This window comes from Artibeus jamaicensis, unplaced genomic scaffold (assembly GCF_021234435.1).
Source record: "Artibeus jamaicensis isolate MK-2021 breed Jamaican fruit bat unplaced genomic scaffold, CSHL_Jam_final scaffold_1964, whole genome shotgun sequence".
NCBI lineage: Eukaryota > Metazoa > Chordata > Mammalia > Chiroptera > Phyllostomidae > Artibeus > Artibeus jamaicensis.
The window spans coordinates 29218873-29235437 of record NW_026522030.1 but is presented as its reverse complement, the minus strand read 5'-3'; positions in this window follow the sequence as shown (position 1 = coordinate 29235437).

Here is a 16565-nt window from a genome sequence, read left to right as displayed (position 1 = left end):
GAAGGAAATTCAGAAGGATACAAAAGCCAAATAAAATGCTGAGTAAATGTATGAACAAAACAAACAAAACTAAATTCGGTGCCATGGGGGAGTACTGGGACAAGAGGAAGGGTACTGCCAATCACTAGGTGTGATCCTATTATTATTATTTGTATTATTTACTTATTTTAATCCCCACCCAAGGATACATTTATTGACAAAAGAGAGAGAGAGAGAAAGTGAGGGAGGGAGAGAAACAATGATGTGAGAAAGAAATATCAATCAGTTTCCTTCCATTTGCACCTCTGAGATTGAACCCACAACCTTTTGATTCCCTGACCAGGAATCAAACCCATAACCTTTTGGTGTGTAGGATGATGCTCCAACCAACTGAGCCACTAGGTCAGGGCCACAGTGTCATGCTTTTAAATGTTTCTTTCAAGGCTGATTTCACTCAACACTTAGGAAAAGAAATCTTCCAATCAGGCCAGAATCACAGACTGCCCAATGGTTGAATAAGAAACTCATACCTTAATGAATAAATGATGCTCATGAATTAACTGGGCCTATCATTTCCCTTACTATCCCTGTCCCATGGCACAAATCACACACTCTGTCTCAATGACTTAGGTGTGGTATGTCCCCTCTCTCCGTTTTCTAAATAATAAATTATGTTTTTCCCTTTTGTTGCTCTAGATTATGTGTGGCAGGCATGATGGAAGATGTCTTCCAATAGTTTTGTTATTAATTTCTACCTTTGATCCATTGAGATTAGAGAAGATACTTTGTATGATTTCAATTTCTTAAAAATATATTGATGCTTGTTTTGTAGCCTATTCTGGAGAATGATCCATGTGTACTTGAGAAGAATGTGTATTTTGCTCTCTTTGAGTAATCTTTTTATGCCTGTTAGGTTTAGTTGGTTTTTATTGTGTTATTCAAGCCCCCTACATCCCTATTGATCTAATATCTACATGTTCTATTTATTATTGAAAGCAGGGTAATGAAATATCCAACTATTATTGTAGAAACATCTATTTCTCCCCTCAAATCTGTTAATGTTTGCTTTATAATTTGGGGATTGTGTGGTATTTATATGTTTATAGTTGTTATATCTTCTCAATGAATTTAACTTATCAATATAAAATGCCCTCTATTGCTTAGACAGTTTTTGATTTAAAATTTATTTTGTGTGATATAGCAATTCCAGAATTTTTGGTTACTGTTTGCATGGAATATCTCATTGACTTTGACTTTCAGTCATCTTTTCACTTCAAGTAAGTTTTTCAAGACTCCAACCCTTAGTTGGATCAAGGGTTTTTAAAATATTTATTTATATTTATTTAAATATATAACCTTTATTATATTTTCCATTACCTTTTATTTCTTTTATACCTCCCCACTCCTCAGCAATCACCACCCTGTTGTCCATGTCCATGAGTCCTTTTCCTTTTTTGCTCAGTGCTTCCACATCCTAACCTCCCCCTCCCCACTAGCTGTCATCTGTTCTCCATGAGTTTCTCTGTTTTGCTTGTTAATTCAGTGAGTTCATTAGATTCCACATATAAGTGAAATCATATTGTATTTGTCTTTCTCTGACTGGTTTATTTCACTTAGCATAATGTTCTCCAGGTCCATCCATACTGTTGCAAAGGGCAACATTTTCTTCCTTTTTATGGCCAAGTAGAATTCCATTGTGTGAATGTATCATAGTTGTCTTATCCGCTCATCTATTGATAGATACTTGGGCTGCATCTATAACTTGGCAGTTGTAAATAATGTTGCAGTAAACATAAGGGTGCTAATGATCTTCTGATTTAGTGTTTTGGGTTCCTTAGGATATATTCCCAGAAGTGGGATTGCTCAGTCAAAAGGCAGGTCCACTTTTAATTTTTTGAGGTATCTCTATACTGATTTCCACAGTGGCTGAATCCGTTTGCATTTCCATCAACAGTGCAAAATGGTTCCCCCTTTCTCCACATCCTTGCCAACACTTATTGTTTTTTGATTTATTGATGACAGGCTTCCTGACAGGTGTAAGATGGTATCTCATTGTGGTTTTTATTTGTTTTCTCTGATGATTAGTGGCATTGAGCACCTTTTCATATGTCTATTGGCCATCTGTATATCCTCTTTGGATAAGTGTCTGTTCAGGTCCTTTGCCAATTTTTTAATTGTGTTGTTTGATTTTTTGGTGTGGAGTTTTGTAAGTAATTCATAAATTTTGGATATTAACCCTGTATCAGATGTAGTGGCAAATATGTTCTTCCATTCTGTGGATTGTCTTCTTATTTTTTGACAATTCCCTTTGCTGTGTAAAAACTTTGTAGTTTGATGAAGTTCCATTTGTTTGTTTGTTTATCTATCTATTTATTTATTTTGTTTTTGTTTTCCTTGCCTGGGGAGGTATATCCAATAAAATATTTCTATGAGCAATATCTGAAATTTTGTTACCTGTGTTTTCTTTTAGAATTTTTATGATTGCAAGTCTAACATCTAAGTCTTTGATCTGGCTTGAATTTTTTCTTGTGTGTGTTGTAAGAAGATGGTCTAGTTTCATTTTTCTGAAGGTATCTGTCCAATTTTCCCAACATTATTTATTGAATAAACTATCTTTAGCCCATTGTATGTGATTGCTTCCTCTGTCAAATATTAAATATTGACTACAAGGGTGTGAGTTTCTTTCTGGCCTCTGTATTCGGTTCCATTGATCTATGTGTCTGTTTTTAAACCAGTACCAGGCTGTTTTGATTACTGTGGATTTGTAGTATAATTTGATATTAGGTAATATGATTCCTCCAACTTTGTTCTTCATTTTAAGGATTGCCATTACTATGAAAGAACTTCTGGGGTTCCAACTTCAGATAGGTTCTCAATCCCTTGCTCACTCTCTTCTCTTTTTGGTATTCCCATGATGTGGATGTTATTATGCTTCAGGTTGTCCAAAATGTTTCTTAAGCTCTCCTCATTTTTTAAAATTAATTTTTCTTTTTGTTCCTCTGCCTGATTTTTTTCTATCTTGTCTTCCAAAATAAACCTACTGTTTATTCCTTCAAGTGTATTCTTTTTCTCAGTGCATTTTTTATTTGACTGGTTGATTTTTTTATGGTTTCTCTGTCTTTTTTATGCTATCGAGTCACCTTGTAATCACTACTCTAAACTTTCTATCTGATAAATTGCTTACTTCCTTTTCATCTAGTTCTTCTAGAAAATTCTCTTGTTCTTTCAATTGGGGTCAATTTTTTTGTCTTCCCATTTTAGCTGCTTATTTGTACTTTTTGCCTTAGTGATTAAACTAATCAGCTGTTAATTGGATTAGTTGTTAATCTAGTCAATATGTGACTAGCAATCAGGTTTAAGTGCCACAGTATTGGACAAAGTAATTCCTTTGGATGAGGCTATTGCTTCCCCTCAGGCTAATGCCATTCAGAGAGGAGTGCTCTGCCTGAGAAAGATGGCTTCTGCAGTATGGTGCATTACTCAGCACAGGGATCCTGGTGGCCATTCCTCAGTTCTCTCCCCAGAGCCACTAACCCCAGACTTTCCTCAAGCATCTCTAGTCCACTCTGCCCTCCCTTTGCCAGCACTCACAATAAGTGACTGCAAACAATTTTTTTTTTTGCTTTGGCTCTTTAAAAGGTTCTCTGGGTCTCTAGCTGTCTCTCCCTGGTCAACAGACCTCTCTGATGCTTTTCACAGCTGGATGTTGTCTGGGTTCCTTACCAGCTTTGGTGCAGTAGGCTGGGGAGCCCAGCTTGGGGTTTAGACCTCACACTTCTCAGGGAGAACACCCAGGCCACTGAAATACCCCTCCAGATCTTTAGCTGCCACCCAGGGGAGCCCAGTCAGTCCTCTCTAATCTCCTCCAAACACCCTACCAATAAGGTTGTGCTGAAGGGTTTTCTCCTCTCTGTCCATGGTTGTAAGGCTTTTCTCCAGGTAACATGCAGTTGGTTATGCAAGATGATTTCTCTACAATTTAGTTGTAATTCAAGATTGGTCCTGGGAAGAGGTTAGTGTAGCTTCCACTTACTCCTCCACCATTTTATATCCTCTGTCTTTGTTTTTTTTTGGTTTTTTTTTTTTAATCCATTCTGCTAATGTCTGTCTTTTTACTGGAGAGCTTAGTTCTCTTAATTAAAAAAAAATACTGATGAGTAAGAACTTAATTGTGCCAGTTTGCTAATTGTTTTGATTCTCCTTTTGTTTTGTATTGTGCATAGTCTATTGATATTTTCTTTGTGGATATCAATAAATTAAACTTGCCATCTAAATTTAAAGTATATAATTTGAATTGAAAGCAACTTAACTTCAATAGCATATAGAAGCTCTGTTCCTATATAATTATATGAGGGCATTTTCTTCTTCTTTATGTTATGGTTGCCACAAATCACATCTTTATGTATTTTGTGCCCAATAACATTGATTTATAATTTTATTCATGTGTCTTTTAAATCATGTAGGAAATAAAAAGTGGAGTTACAGACTACTAATAAAATAATACTGATTTCGATATTCACCCATGTATTTACCTTTACTAGGGGTTTCTATTACTTTTAGTTACCATCTGGTGTCACAATAGTGTGTCTGTTTATGGACTTTTCCAAAGTACTTTTAAAAGAACTATATTATTGTAAATGTCAGATGTGGTCACTGAAGTCTTTGTTTCTTTATCTCATACTAAGCGAATGTTCTGACAGAGACGTTCCTGAAATCCACGACCTAAAACAGACACGAACAAAAATATACACATACACACAAGCATACACATGCTCAAAATGACACACCTTTTCCAGGCTTTGCAGATTGTCTCTCTGCTGGGGCCCTTCTTCAACACTTGGCTGACAGGGAATTTTAGGATTAGATCAAAATAAAAGCTTATAGTCTTCTGCTGTGTTTTTAAAGCAGGTATCTTTATCTTGTATTTGCATGTGGCTTTTTAAATTTCTCTGTATAGATGGACACTTTTAAGTTCCCCCCCAAAAATCTAACTTCCCAAAGATTTCCCCCAGCTTTTGCTCCTGTGCCTTAGGCAGTCTATTGTATTTCAACCCAATAACTGCTACTCAACCAGCCTGGGCTCCAGCTTAGGCAAAATAGAGATGAGTGTCTTATATCAGTCCTTTAGGTAGCCCCAGACTGGTTAGAGCAGATGTAAACAATAATTTGAGAATTGGGTCACTTCTGCTCCCTCCAGAACCAAGACTAAATGTCCTATTGGGGAACAAAGGTTGTTGCTACTTTTAGACTGTCACTGAATTAATACTCCACCACTTTAATACTATCACTGCCCTGGAGAGTGGATTGAGCAAGGGCAAATAGTAAGAACATGACAAAACTTTCCTGTCATTTCCAATTGCCTTTTCATGAGTTCAGTGTTTGCTTCATTGCTGTAAGCCTTTGATTGTTTTCCACAGTTCGGACATTGGTTTTGACCACTTTGGTACTGACATTTTGGTATTTATGGGGGTCCTGGAACCAGCTCCTCTCAGATACTAAAGAACAGCTCAGTTTATGGCAGTGTGTGTCCATTCATATAAACCTGATTGAGTGTTAACTAATATATGTCAACTCTGTAAATTGGTTCAATGAATTGAATGTGTGAATGAGGGTATATGCAGTGGGAAGCATAGTGTACCACCCAATGTGAAAAAAAAAAAAACAAAACAAAACAGAAAGAGCAGGGCAGAAAAGGACCAGGACTTTCTGTGAAATATCCCTGTCTTTATCGGTCATTCCATGAAAATCAAGATGTTCCTAATAGGTTTTGATGGCTGAGCAAAAATGTTAAACTGTTAAAATTCTCTCAAGTGTATTCAACCTTATCACCAGACACCTTTATACATCCTTTTTAAATAAAAAAGAGATTGGTAAGGTTTATAGATGAGATTTATAAATGTCTAAATATTTAAGTATTCATTTTACATAGGTTTTCTTTATTATTGTTCTAAATTTTTAAAATAAAATACAGGATAATTAAAAATTAGACATTAGCCCTGGCTGGTGTAGCTCAGTGGATTGAGCACGGGCCTGCGAACCAGACAATCTCCCAGTCAGGGCACATGCCAGGGTTGCAGGCAGGTTCCCTGCAGGCCAGTTCCCAGCAGGGGATGCACGAAAGGCAACCATACATTGATGTTTCTCTCCCTCTCTCCTTCCCTTCCCCTCTAAAGATAAATAAATAAAATCTTAAAAAAAATTAGACATTAACATTCTTTTTCTCAGTAGTTCATTTTTTATTGTGTTTTCCCATTATAAGATATTGGTTAGATCTTGGACTTGCACTGACAAAACATGTCTTAAATATGACTATTTCTCTTTATTTCCTCTGCTACCGTTACTGTCACTGCCTTAGCTAGGGCTTTATCCTTAAGTGTCCTGGACTGTCTCATTGATCTTCCTGTCTTCAGTTCTTTTCATTCCATATAATACCCAAAGCTGCCACCAGAATTATCTTCTAGTGTGTGGATATATATATGTATAAGACTATGTATATATTATCTCTGATAGCTTTTCCCCCACAAAAATTCAAACTCATTAACAGACTACACAAATCTTTTTCTCCAACTGATTAACTTTTCATCACCCTGTGATACACGTCTAACAGTATTTATATGTTGCCTTTCTCCTTCTGGGTGCATTAGTACGTTTTCCTTCTGTGCTCTCATTGCATATTCTAGGCAACATTACACTCTAATCATTTATTTCTTGTGTCCACCTCCTCCATTAGATCTAGACCAATTTTAAGAGCAGGTAGTGGTATGATTTACCTTTATACTCCCTCTGGCAACCAGTACATAGTCTAGAAATGAGCATATGCTAAATATGTTCAGGCATTTTAAAATTATGATTTCCCACAACTCAAAGGGCTGTGATTTTTGACTGAAGTTAATAGTTTACTATTAGCTCGTTCATTTAGGGTCAAGTGAACATATACACGGTTAATTTTATTTGACCAGTATGCTAGGATGGCAACTTTTCTTTTTCAGGACAATTTTTAATGTACATTTTATTGATCATCCAGAAAAGGTAAAAGGAAGTTGATATTTTTCCTTTTTTTCCAAAATGAAGAAATATTGAGTAACTTCTTAAACAGATTCAATCAGAGGTAGAACTCAGGATGCCTGATAGTCATAGAGGGACAGGTCTTTCTGCTTCTCAGGTGTACTTGATGTAAAGATAAACTTTGCTTCTTTTTAGACTGGAGAGGTGTCCATGTTCAACCAACTCTGAAATTAGGTGGGGAAACACAGTAGTTCCTTTTGACTGAAATGCTCTTTCCCAAGATATTCGTGGACAGCCTCTGCCTCCTCATTCAGGTTTCAGCCCAAATGTACAACTACATGGAGCCCTTTCTCTATTTCCCAGCAAACTGTTTTCTGCCTTGTCTAACTCACTTGCTTGCTTATTTATTTATTTATAATTATATTTCTCATCACCACCATTCATCAGACTTTAGTACCTAACATAGTGCCTGGAACATAGTGTGATTTCAACAAATATTTCTCAAGTACACAAATGCCATAGTGTACCTAGGTAGGAACCTTTATGTAAACTAAGTGTATGCTGTTGTCCATTTGCTTGTATGCCTCATAATTTAATTAAATTAGTTACTTTGCAAAATGCTTGAGAAAGCCCATGATATAATAAGCAGTATATAAAATCAAATATTTATATATTCTGTGTATTCCAAAGAACTTCACAGAATGATTTAAGTATTGTTGGTCAGTGACCACACTGGCAGAGAGCAAAGCTACTACCTGATCTGCTTTGGCTCACTCAAAGCAATGAAGCTTTATACATAAGGGAAATACTACACAGGGCCCTGAGGTTTCCCTGCTCCCCTACTCATATGCTACAAAATCCAGTGTTTACCAACCTCTGACCAGTGTTTTGGTTTATGATATCAATGAGGTAATACCTTCCCCAGCCTGGAAGCCACTCTAATACTAATTATCATTAATATGTTTTTGGCTTTCCAAAGATGGGTATGAAAAAATAATCAGAAATCTCAGTGAGAAGATATGAAGTAAAAATTACTTGCGCATTTAAAGTGTTACAATCAGTGAAAATTTTGACCTTTGTAAATCAATACTGATTGATTTGCAGGTTCTAGTCACGTTCAGTAGTTAGGCAGTTTGGTGATTGTTTTATATCTATCTGTGTCTCATTAGATTATGAATCCTCGAAGGAAGTAAGCATGTCTTTTTCATCCTATACTCCATAGATTAACCCATGTCTGGCCCAGAGTAAATACTGAGTAATGAATGGCAGCTGCTGCTGCTCTTCATTCACACTATCTTTGTTCCAGTTCTCTGAGCCTAAGGCAATAAGAAAGCCTGAGGCAGTAAGAAAATGAAGTGATGCAGGAATGAAGGGAATGTAGGGAAAGCAACAAGATACATTAAAAGCTTCAGAAGAAAACACAATCAGTGGCTCTGTCACTAGGGATGTCTCCAAGGGAGAATGTTATGGGACCAAAACGTCAGAACATTGTACTGGGGAGAACAGTCCACTGCTTCCTGTCTCTTACTGGTCATTGTAAAACTTATGTTGGCCAGTAGATCATTTATATTTGAAAAGAGTGTGCACTTTTCAGTTAGTGGATGCAGTGTTCTATTAATGCCAAATAAGTTACTCAGTTAATAGTAACATTCAATGCACTTGTTTACTTACTGATTTTTTATAGTTGTTTATGAAATTACTGAGAATGTTCTATTAAAGTCTAAAAATGGCTATGTATATATCTAAATTTTACTGATTCTATGTTTACATCATATATTTTGAAGTTCCATTATTAAACAGATTTTTATATTTCTTGATTTATTGATCTTTATACCATTATGAAGTGTCACTTTCTCTCTCCAAACACTTCTTGCCTGAAGTATATTTTGTTTAATATTAATATAGTCCCTCCAGTTTGCTTATGTTTACATTTGCATGGTACAATATATCTTTCCATCATTTTATATTCAAACTATTTGTGTCTTTGTGTTGAAGTGAGATTAGTAGTTGGTTCTGGGTTTTTAATCAGTTCTGGCAACCTTTGCCTTTTAATTTGAACATTTAGTACATTTACATTGAATGTAATTCTTTTTAAAATTTAAACATTATATTATGTATGCTCTTACAGTTGTCATAATTTTTCCTTTGATACAATTGTGTTTAGATCAGTCCTTTTCCTACTTGTTTTAATTTATCTTATTTGTTTTTGTTACTCTTTGCCTCTTCTTCATGTTAATCAAATAGTTTAATCATTCCATATTTCTTTTTCCTTGACATTCTAATCTTGTCTCTTAGAATAATTTAAAGTGTTCCCATCATCCAATTTTGTCCTGTTTTTTTTCTGTATGCATTCTTTTGGATAATTTCTACTGCTATACATATATAATTTCACTGATCTTTATTTTTGTGGTGTAATCTGCTGATAATTCCTTCCAATGTTTGTTTGCTTTTTCATTCCTGGTATTATATATTTAAACTCTGAAAATTTCATTTGGTTCTTCTTTACATTTTCAATTTCTCTCTTCATCATGTTCACTTTTTTTTCCTTCTGGAGCATCTTGAGCATATTTATACTAGCTACTCCTATTATCTGTTTTATTTCTATTTACTGATTATTCTTTTAATTACTTTTGTCCTGTTTGTTCTTTTGCAAACCAGGAAAATTTTTTATTAAAGGTTGGACAATGTGAATTTTATGTTTTGGCCTTTATTGTATTTCTTCAGAAGATACTAGGTATTGTGCTCATATGAAGTGGAGTTACTTGGATATAGTTTAATCTTTGCGAAGCCCATTTTAAAATTTTTTCGAGTGGATCACAGAAAACCCTTTAGCACATGGCTAAATTATTTCCCATGCCATTTTGTAGATGCAATGTGATGCCCATATGTTATATGGTTTTTCACTGTGGCTGGGGTATGTGTAAACCATTCCTACCCCTATGGGGTGTTTAGGAATTATTCTACTTATTCTTTAGTAATAGTTCTTTCCCTAACTTTCAATAGTAGTTTCTTCTCACATGCATTCAGGTAGATATTCAGCCAAATACTTAAGAGACAGACCCTTACTACACATCTTCAGAGCTCACTGTTACTACAGCTCCCTTCTTTCCTGTAGGTAACCCTGTGATTTTTATCTGCTTTGGGTTCCCTGACATAAGATCTCTGTCTACTCAGCAATTCCTTTAGAATTTCTTTAGATTTCCCCTCTCTGCACAACAATCTGGAAACTAACCCCAGGCAATAAGGTGTACAATCAAAAAATTCTTTTGGTTTGTTTCCTTTCTCTCTGAGATGGCGGTTCTATGCTATTATTTCAGTGCAGACAGCATCTGTTTCACAGATTTTCATAGATTTAAAAGCAGACAGGTTTACTAATTGTCCTTTCTTCTACTTCCTTTGGGTTTTATTTGTTGTTCTTTTTCTAGCTTCTGGAGGATTAGATCACTGATTTTTAGTCCATCGTGTTTTTCTTTTTCTTTTTACATTTTTTAAAAAAGATTTTATTTATTTTATTTTTAGAGAGAGTGGAAGAGAGTGAGAAAGAGAGAGAAACATCAATGTGTGGTTGCCTCTGGCTTGCCCCCCTTTGGGGGACCTGGCCTTAGGCATATGCCAATTCAGGCATGTGCCTGACTGGGAATTGAACCAGCAACCCCATGTATGGTTCATAGGCCCAGGCTCCATCCACTGAGCTACATCAGCTGGGACCATCCTGTTTTCCTATGTGCATCTTTGCTCTAAGCTGAAACAGCAATATATATGCATTTGTATGTTCTATTTTTATCATTTGATCAAAATCTTCCTGTTCTATTTGTCATCTTATTTTGACTCAAGAGTTGGTTTTTCTTAGAAGTTTATCACTAATTTTCAAGAATTTGCTGATTCTCTAGCTGCATTGGAGTTATTGATTTCTATGTTAAGTTTATATTCTGATAGATTTCATTTAGCATTTATTGATAATTGATTTCTGAAACTATATAGTTTAAATTTGGTAATGGTCTATGTGCACTTGCAAAGAATGTGTATATTCTATAGTAGTTGTCTACATTGTTTTGCATTAATGCAATTAGGTAAATTTTTCTAAAACTTCTAATTAAGATCTTTTGTATAATAACTAATGTCGTGCCTGTTTATGTTATCAGATATTGACAGAAGTGTATTAAATTCTATTATTAAGGTTATTGATACACCTATTTTTATTTTAGTTTATAAATGAGATTTAAAAGTTTTAATATCTTCCTGGTGTATTTTCAACTTTATTATTATATAATCAATTTGGAAAACATAATGGTTGTGAATTCTGATGCAGCAATATCAGAGAACTTAAAGTTAGTCTTCCAAAAACACCATTAACCAATATTATGTATAATGACAGTATCTTAGAGATTCTTTTTGATATTTAAAAAGCTCTGAACACATTAGCTAAATGCCTCTTATTTACATTTCTTATGTTTCATAACTAGGTATTGTTAAAAGTCATCAGTATATATATATATATTTGTCAATGAATAAATGTTTGTTAATTCTCACTGCTGCAGAGAAATCACACTATTGATAAAAGAAGGCTTATTTTGAATTTATAAAAACAAGAATAGGAGTAAAAGATTTTTATATGCATGGTGATAATTAAATATGGAAAATAAATAGAACTTTCCTATATCAGTGTTCATTGTGAAATGTAAGTAATCTAGATTTCTCTGGCTATTAGACTCTCATGTGTTTGCACTCTAACGTGGTGGTTTTTAGCACAGACAATGAACCCAAACAGACTCAGGTTCAAGTTCATTGCTACCACTTACTAATTATGGGACCTTGGGCAAGTTACTTAACTTATCCTCCTTATCATTTCTTCCTTCATAAAATATTGTGAATAATAATCACAGCCATACATATACATTATAAGGGTTAAATGAAAGCATAATTTAAGTCACTTAGTAAAATGTGACCAAAAAATGTTACCTGACCCAATTATATCTTTGCCATTAGACTTTGCAATTTTAAAATTTCCTTTATATCTTTCTTCTTCATTGGTTATATTCAGTCCCACCTACATTTCTCTATTCCACTGGTTCCTCTTACTTTAATGTTAAAAAATTATCTTCTACCTACTTCTCATGACTTACCATTCCTTTGATAACCCTTCTCTCTTACTTCCTCTCAACCATCATAAATACAAGGAAGAGGCAGATTTACTTAGAAGCTAAGGAAGCTTACATTTCAGGGCTCCACACCTTTATGGATATCTTTTCTAGGCCCTAGGAGAAGCACTAGAAATTAGTTCATGTAGTCATATATTTTTGCAAAATTTTCAAAAGTGAGATACATAACTTCAGTTTCTTTTCCAATTTTCCTTCCATTGTATTGCCCTTGTGTTTGTTCCCATTCTATTACATTATACTGGAATGGCCACAGGATGTCGGGGATCTGGCTAAGGGGAAGTTTGAGCTGAGGCTGCTGTGTGATTTTTCAAACACTACCATGTATAACTCTCCCACTATGGACTGATTTCCAGAAATATTCCTACTGACTATTCTACTAACTTAACTAGCATTAAGACACAGATGCACAAGGACAAAGACAACTTTACAACATGGCTAAGGTCCCACAGTTCACAGGTCTGAAAGCATATTAGTTTGGAGAAGGAAAATGAAATTATAAAGGATAAAGCCAGAAGATGTTCTGTGAAAAATTATTTTAATCTTCAGACATGTTGTAAGTAAAATGTAAGTAAAATTTCAGTCCTAATCAATGCTCAGTCAAAATTCCCCTTTCAAAAATATGTTCGTTATCTATCATCCCTCTATCCATCTGCCTAATATCAGGAGGAAAGTGATGAAAGATGGCAGTATTAAGAATTAAGCAGCTAGACTGTTAGTCCCCACATCAGACAAATTATTCTTGCACCTCCTGTCAATATTGTTCACAGGGACTGTTATTTTACTAATCCTTATGATCCAATGATTTCTTTTTTTCATGTTTCAGGGCACAGCATGTGTGAGAGTGGATTTGTTAAGCTGGGTGGGTTTATCCTTCTTTTATGTGTTTGTTCAATGTTATGTTCATTTACTTATTGTACACATATGGCAATAGAAGCTGCTAAAGCAATCATTATCCCGCAAAACAACAAGGCATAGAAGCAGATGTCTTATTTCCATGACTTTTTTTTCTCCCCAGGATTATTATAATTAAAGAACCTTTCAGAACCCTCCTGGTGAAGAGGACCAGGGTCTGCTTGCTGGAGGTTGTTTTAATGACTTGGGGGAAAGTGTTAAATATTCCCCCATTACAGCAATCCATCTCAGGGGCAAATTATACATAAATATTATAAATATATTTTTTCTATCCTTGCAAAGGTATTATTCAGCCCATTAGAATTTAAAAAATATATGACAGTATATTTAAATTTCAAAATTACATGGGTAAGGAAAATCACCCAAGTGTCTTCATAACATGTTTGTTATAGTTGTATTAACTATATGGAAAAGGCAAAACAATGAAACTTGTTTTAAACAGAAAATAATTATATTGGCAAACCCAACGCTATACATTGAGGGTGGGTCTTAGAAAAAGAAGATTTAATTCATACCAAGCAAGAGGTTAGCTTCTGTTTTCAGCCCTGTGCTATTTGAAGAATTAAATGTCATGAATAATATAGGGAATAAAAGGAAGAGTTTAAAGAAGGGAAGATAAATCAAGGTTTAAAGTTTTTCTTTTTTATTCAAGAAATTTGCCTTATTTCAAACAGAGAGAAAAGCTGCTCCTTCCTTCCTTCCTTCCCTCCTTCCTTCCCTCCTTCCTTCCCTCCTTCCTTCCCTCCTTCCTTCCTTCCTTCCTTCCTTCCTTCCTTCCTTCCTTCCTTCCTTCCTTCCTTCCTTCCTTCCTTCCTTCCTTCCTTCCTTCCTTTTTCTTTAACCTTCTCATTTTGGACATTTGACCTCTAAGCTGAGATGACTGAAAATGCCTCCTTTGAGCACTGACCTTTGAAAGACATTGCCCCCCTCCTCAAGGGCTATTTGTCTTTTGAAGGCATTGTCTACATTACTCACAATGGTAATCATTTGTCCTTGCACTAAATGCTGACATCTCCTGATAAGACAGAAGCTGAAAGGAGGAAAATTTAAATTCGATGTGTTTATTTTGCTCTTGAGTGCATTGTTGTGCATATGTGGGTTGGGGAAGGGGCCTGGGGCTTAACAGTAGGCTAGGCGGGGAGGGGATAAATACTTTGTGATGTTGTCTACATATCAGCATATAAAGTTTAGAGCTGCATTTGGGTAAGCATTACCATTAGGGTGAAGAGGAGAGCAGACCTCAATTGCAAAAGCTTCTAGCTAAATGCATAGGGCAATAAGTAAACGATACACATTATTGCATTCACCCCTTCTCCCTCCCTTGTTCAAGCTAATTGGAGATTTCAATCCATTTCAGAGAATTAACACAACTGTCAGTCATTTCCCATAGTACAAATCTGCCAGGAGGAAGAAAATGGAATAGACTTAGCAACAGAGCTAAAACAGTAGCCCATGTGTCTTAGATTTTTTTCTGATCACTAGCTGGATTGAAGCCAAGAGGCAGTTCACAAATTTGCTGCACATTAGAATTACCTGGGGAACCCTGAAAAATCCCATGGGTGGAAAAAAAAAAGGCTATGACCAGGCTCCTCCCTAGAGCCATTAAATCAAAGTCCCCGGAGAAGGGACCATCTACACATCAGTGTTCTTTTTCCTTTCCTTTTTTTTTTTTTTTTTTTAGCTCTTTAGGCAATTCAAATTAGCAGTAAAATTTGAGAAGCAGTTCAATAGGGGAGCAAACTTATTTTATACATATGAAGTAGGAGCAATTCATATGGCAAAACATATATATATGTGCATAATACATATATATATGCATGTATCTTTCTTTTAATATCTCTTCATTCTGTTTGTATTTCAAATAGACTCTGATGTAAATGAACAAGAAGTACAACCAAGGACAAAACTTAATAGTTAATTTGGCCTAAATATTAGAATCTGTATCTGGAAAAGGATTTGTCTGTTACTGCCCTAGCATTTCAAGCCACTAGAATAGTAGTTCTCAGAGTATGATCACCTAACCAGCCTTATCAGAGTCACATAATAATGTGTTAGATAGACAAGTTATTGAGCCCTGCCCCAGACCTAGGGGATCAGCAACTCTGGTGGGATCGTGCAATCTCCATGTGAGTTTCATGCACTTTAAGGTTTGAGAGCATCTGCCCTGGTAGAGAGCCACGTTGTTGTTAGGATAGTTCCCTTCCCCATGAAGAAGACTATTATTTGGAAAAGATTTGGGGTGGCCAGGCAGGTAGGGCAGCATTTGCCATGTTAAGTCATGGAATGCCTTTTTTCCATTGGTAGGCAGACACCGATTGCATGGAAGCAATGTGCTTTCGCACATTACATGAGTTATACATGCATTCATGTTCTGTGGGTATGTATACAGTTTTACTTGATTTTACTGAGTGTGTAAATTCATGTAACCACAATGCAATCAGGATACAGAATTGTACTATCACCACAGGGTCCCCTCCCTGCCCCCGGCCACTAACCACTTATAGCCATACCACCTTCTCTCATCTCTGACCCCTGGCAACTTCTAATGTGTTCTCCAATTTTGTTATTTAAAAAATGATATATAAGCATAATCATGAATTACTTAATATATTGAGGGTGGTTTTTTTTAAAAACCTCATCATCATTCCCTTGAAGTTCATCTCAATTTTAAGAAGTTCATCTCAATTTTACATGCATCAATGGTCCAACTCTTGTTATTGCTAAGTAGTTTTCTATGGTAAGAGTATATCATAGTTTGTTTAAACATTCACCCCCTTGAAGGACATTTGGGTAGTTTTCCATACTGGGTTATTACAAATAAAGCTACTATAAACATTTATATAAAGGTTTCTGCCTGAACTTAAGTTTTCATTTCTTTGGATGCTCAGGAGGGCAATTGCTGGGTTGTAGGATGAATCTATTTTAGGTTTAAAAGAGACTGTCGAACTATTTTCCAGAGTGGCTAAATCATTTTATATTCTCACCAGAAATGTGATTCAAATTTTCCACATACCACCAACATTTGATGCTGTCATTATATTTTTTATTTTAGCTATTCTCATGGACATATAGTAATATTTTTTTGTGGTCTTAATTGACATTTCCCTAATGGTTGATGATGTTAAACATCTTAGCATGTTCTTATTACCTGTCTGTATATCCTCCTTCATGAAATGTCTGTTCATGTTTTTTTTTGTTCATTTTTCTAATGGGATTTTGTTCTTAAGTTGAGTTTTGAGAGTTCTTTATATATCATAGATACAGGTTATTTGTCTAATATAGGATTTGCAAATATGTTTTCCCAATGTGTAATTTATTTCTTTATCCTTTTACAAGGATCTTCTATTGCACAAAGCATTTTACTTCATTTTGATGAGATTTAATTTTCCAGTTTTTCTTTTATGGATCAGGCTTTTGGCATTAAGACTAAGAATTATTCATCTGGCTAGATGCCAAAGATTATTTTCCCATGTTGTTTGTTTGTTTGCTTGTTTTCTAAAAATGTTATAC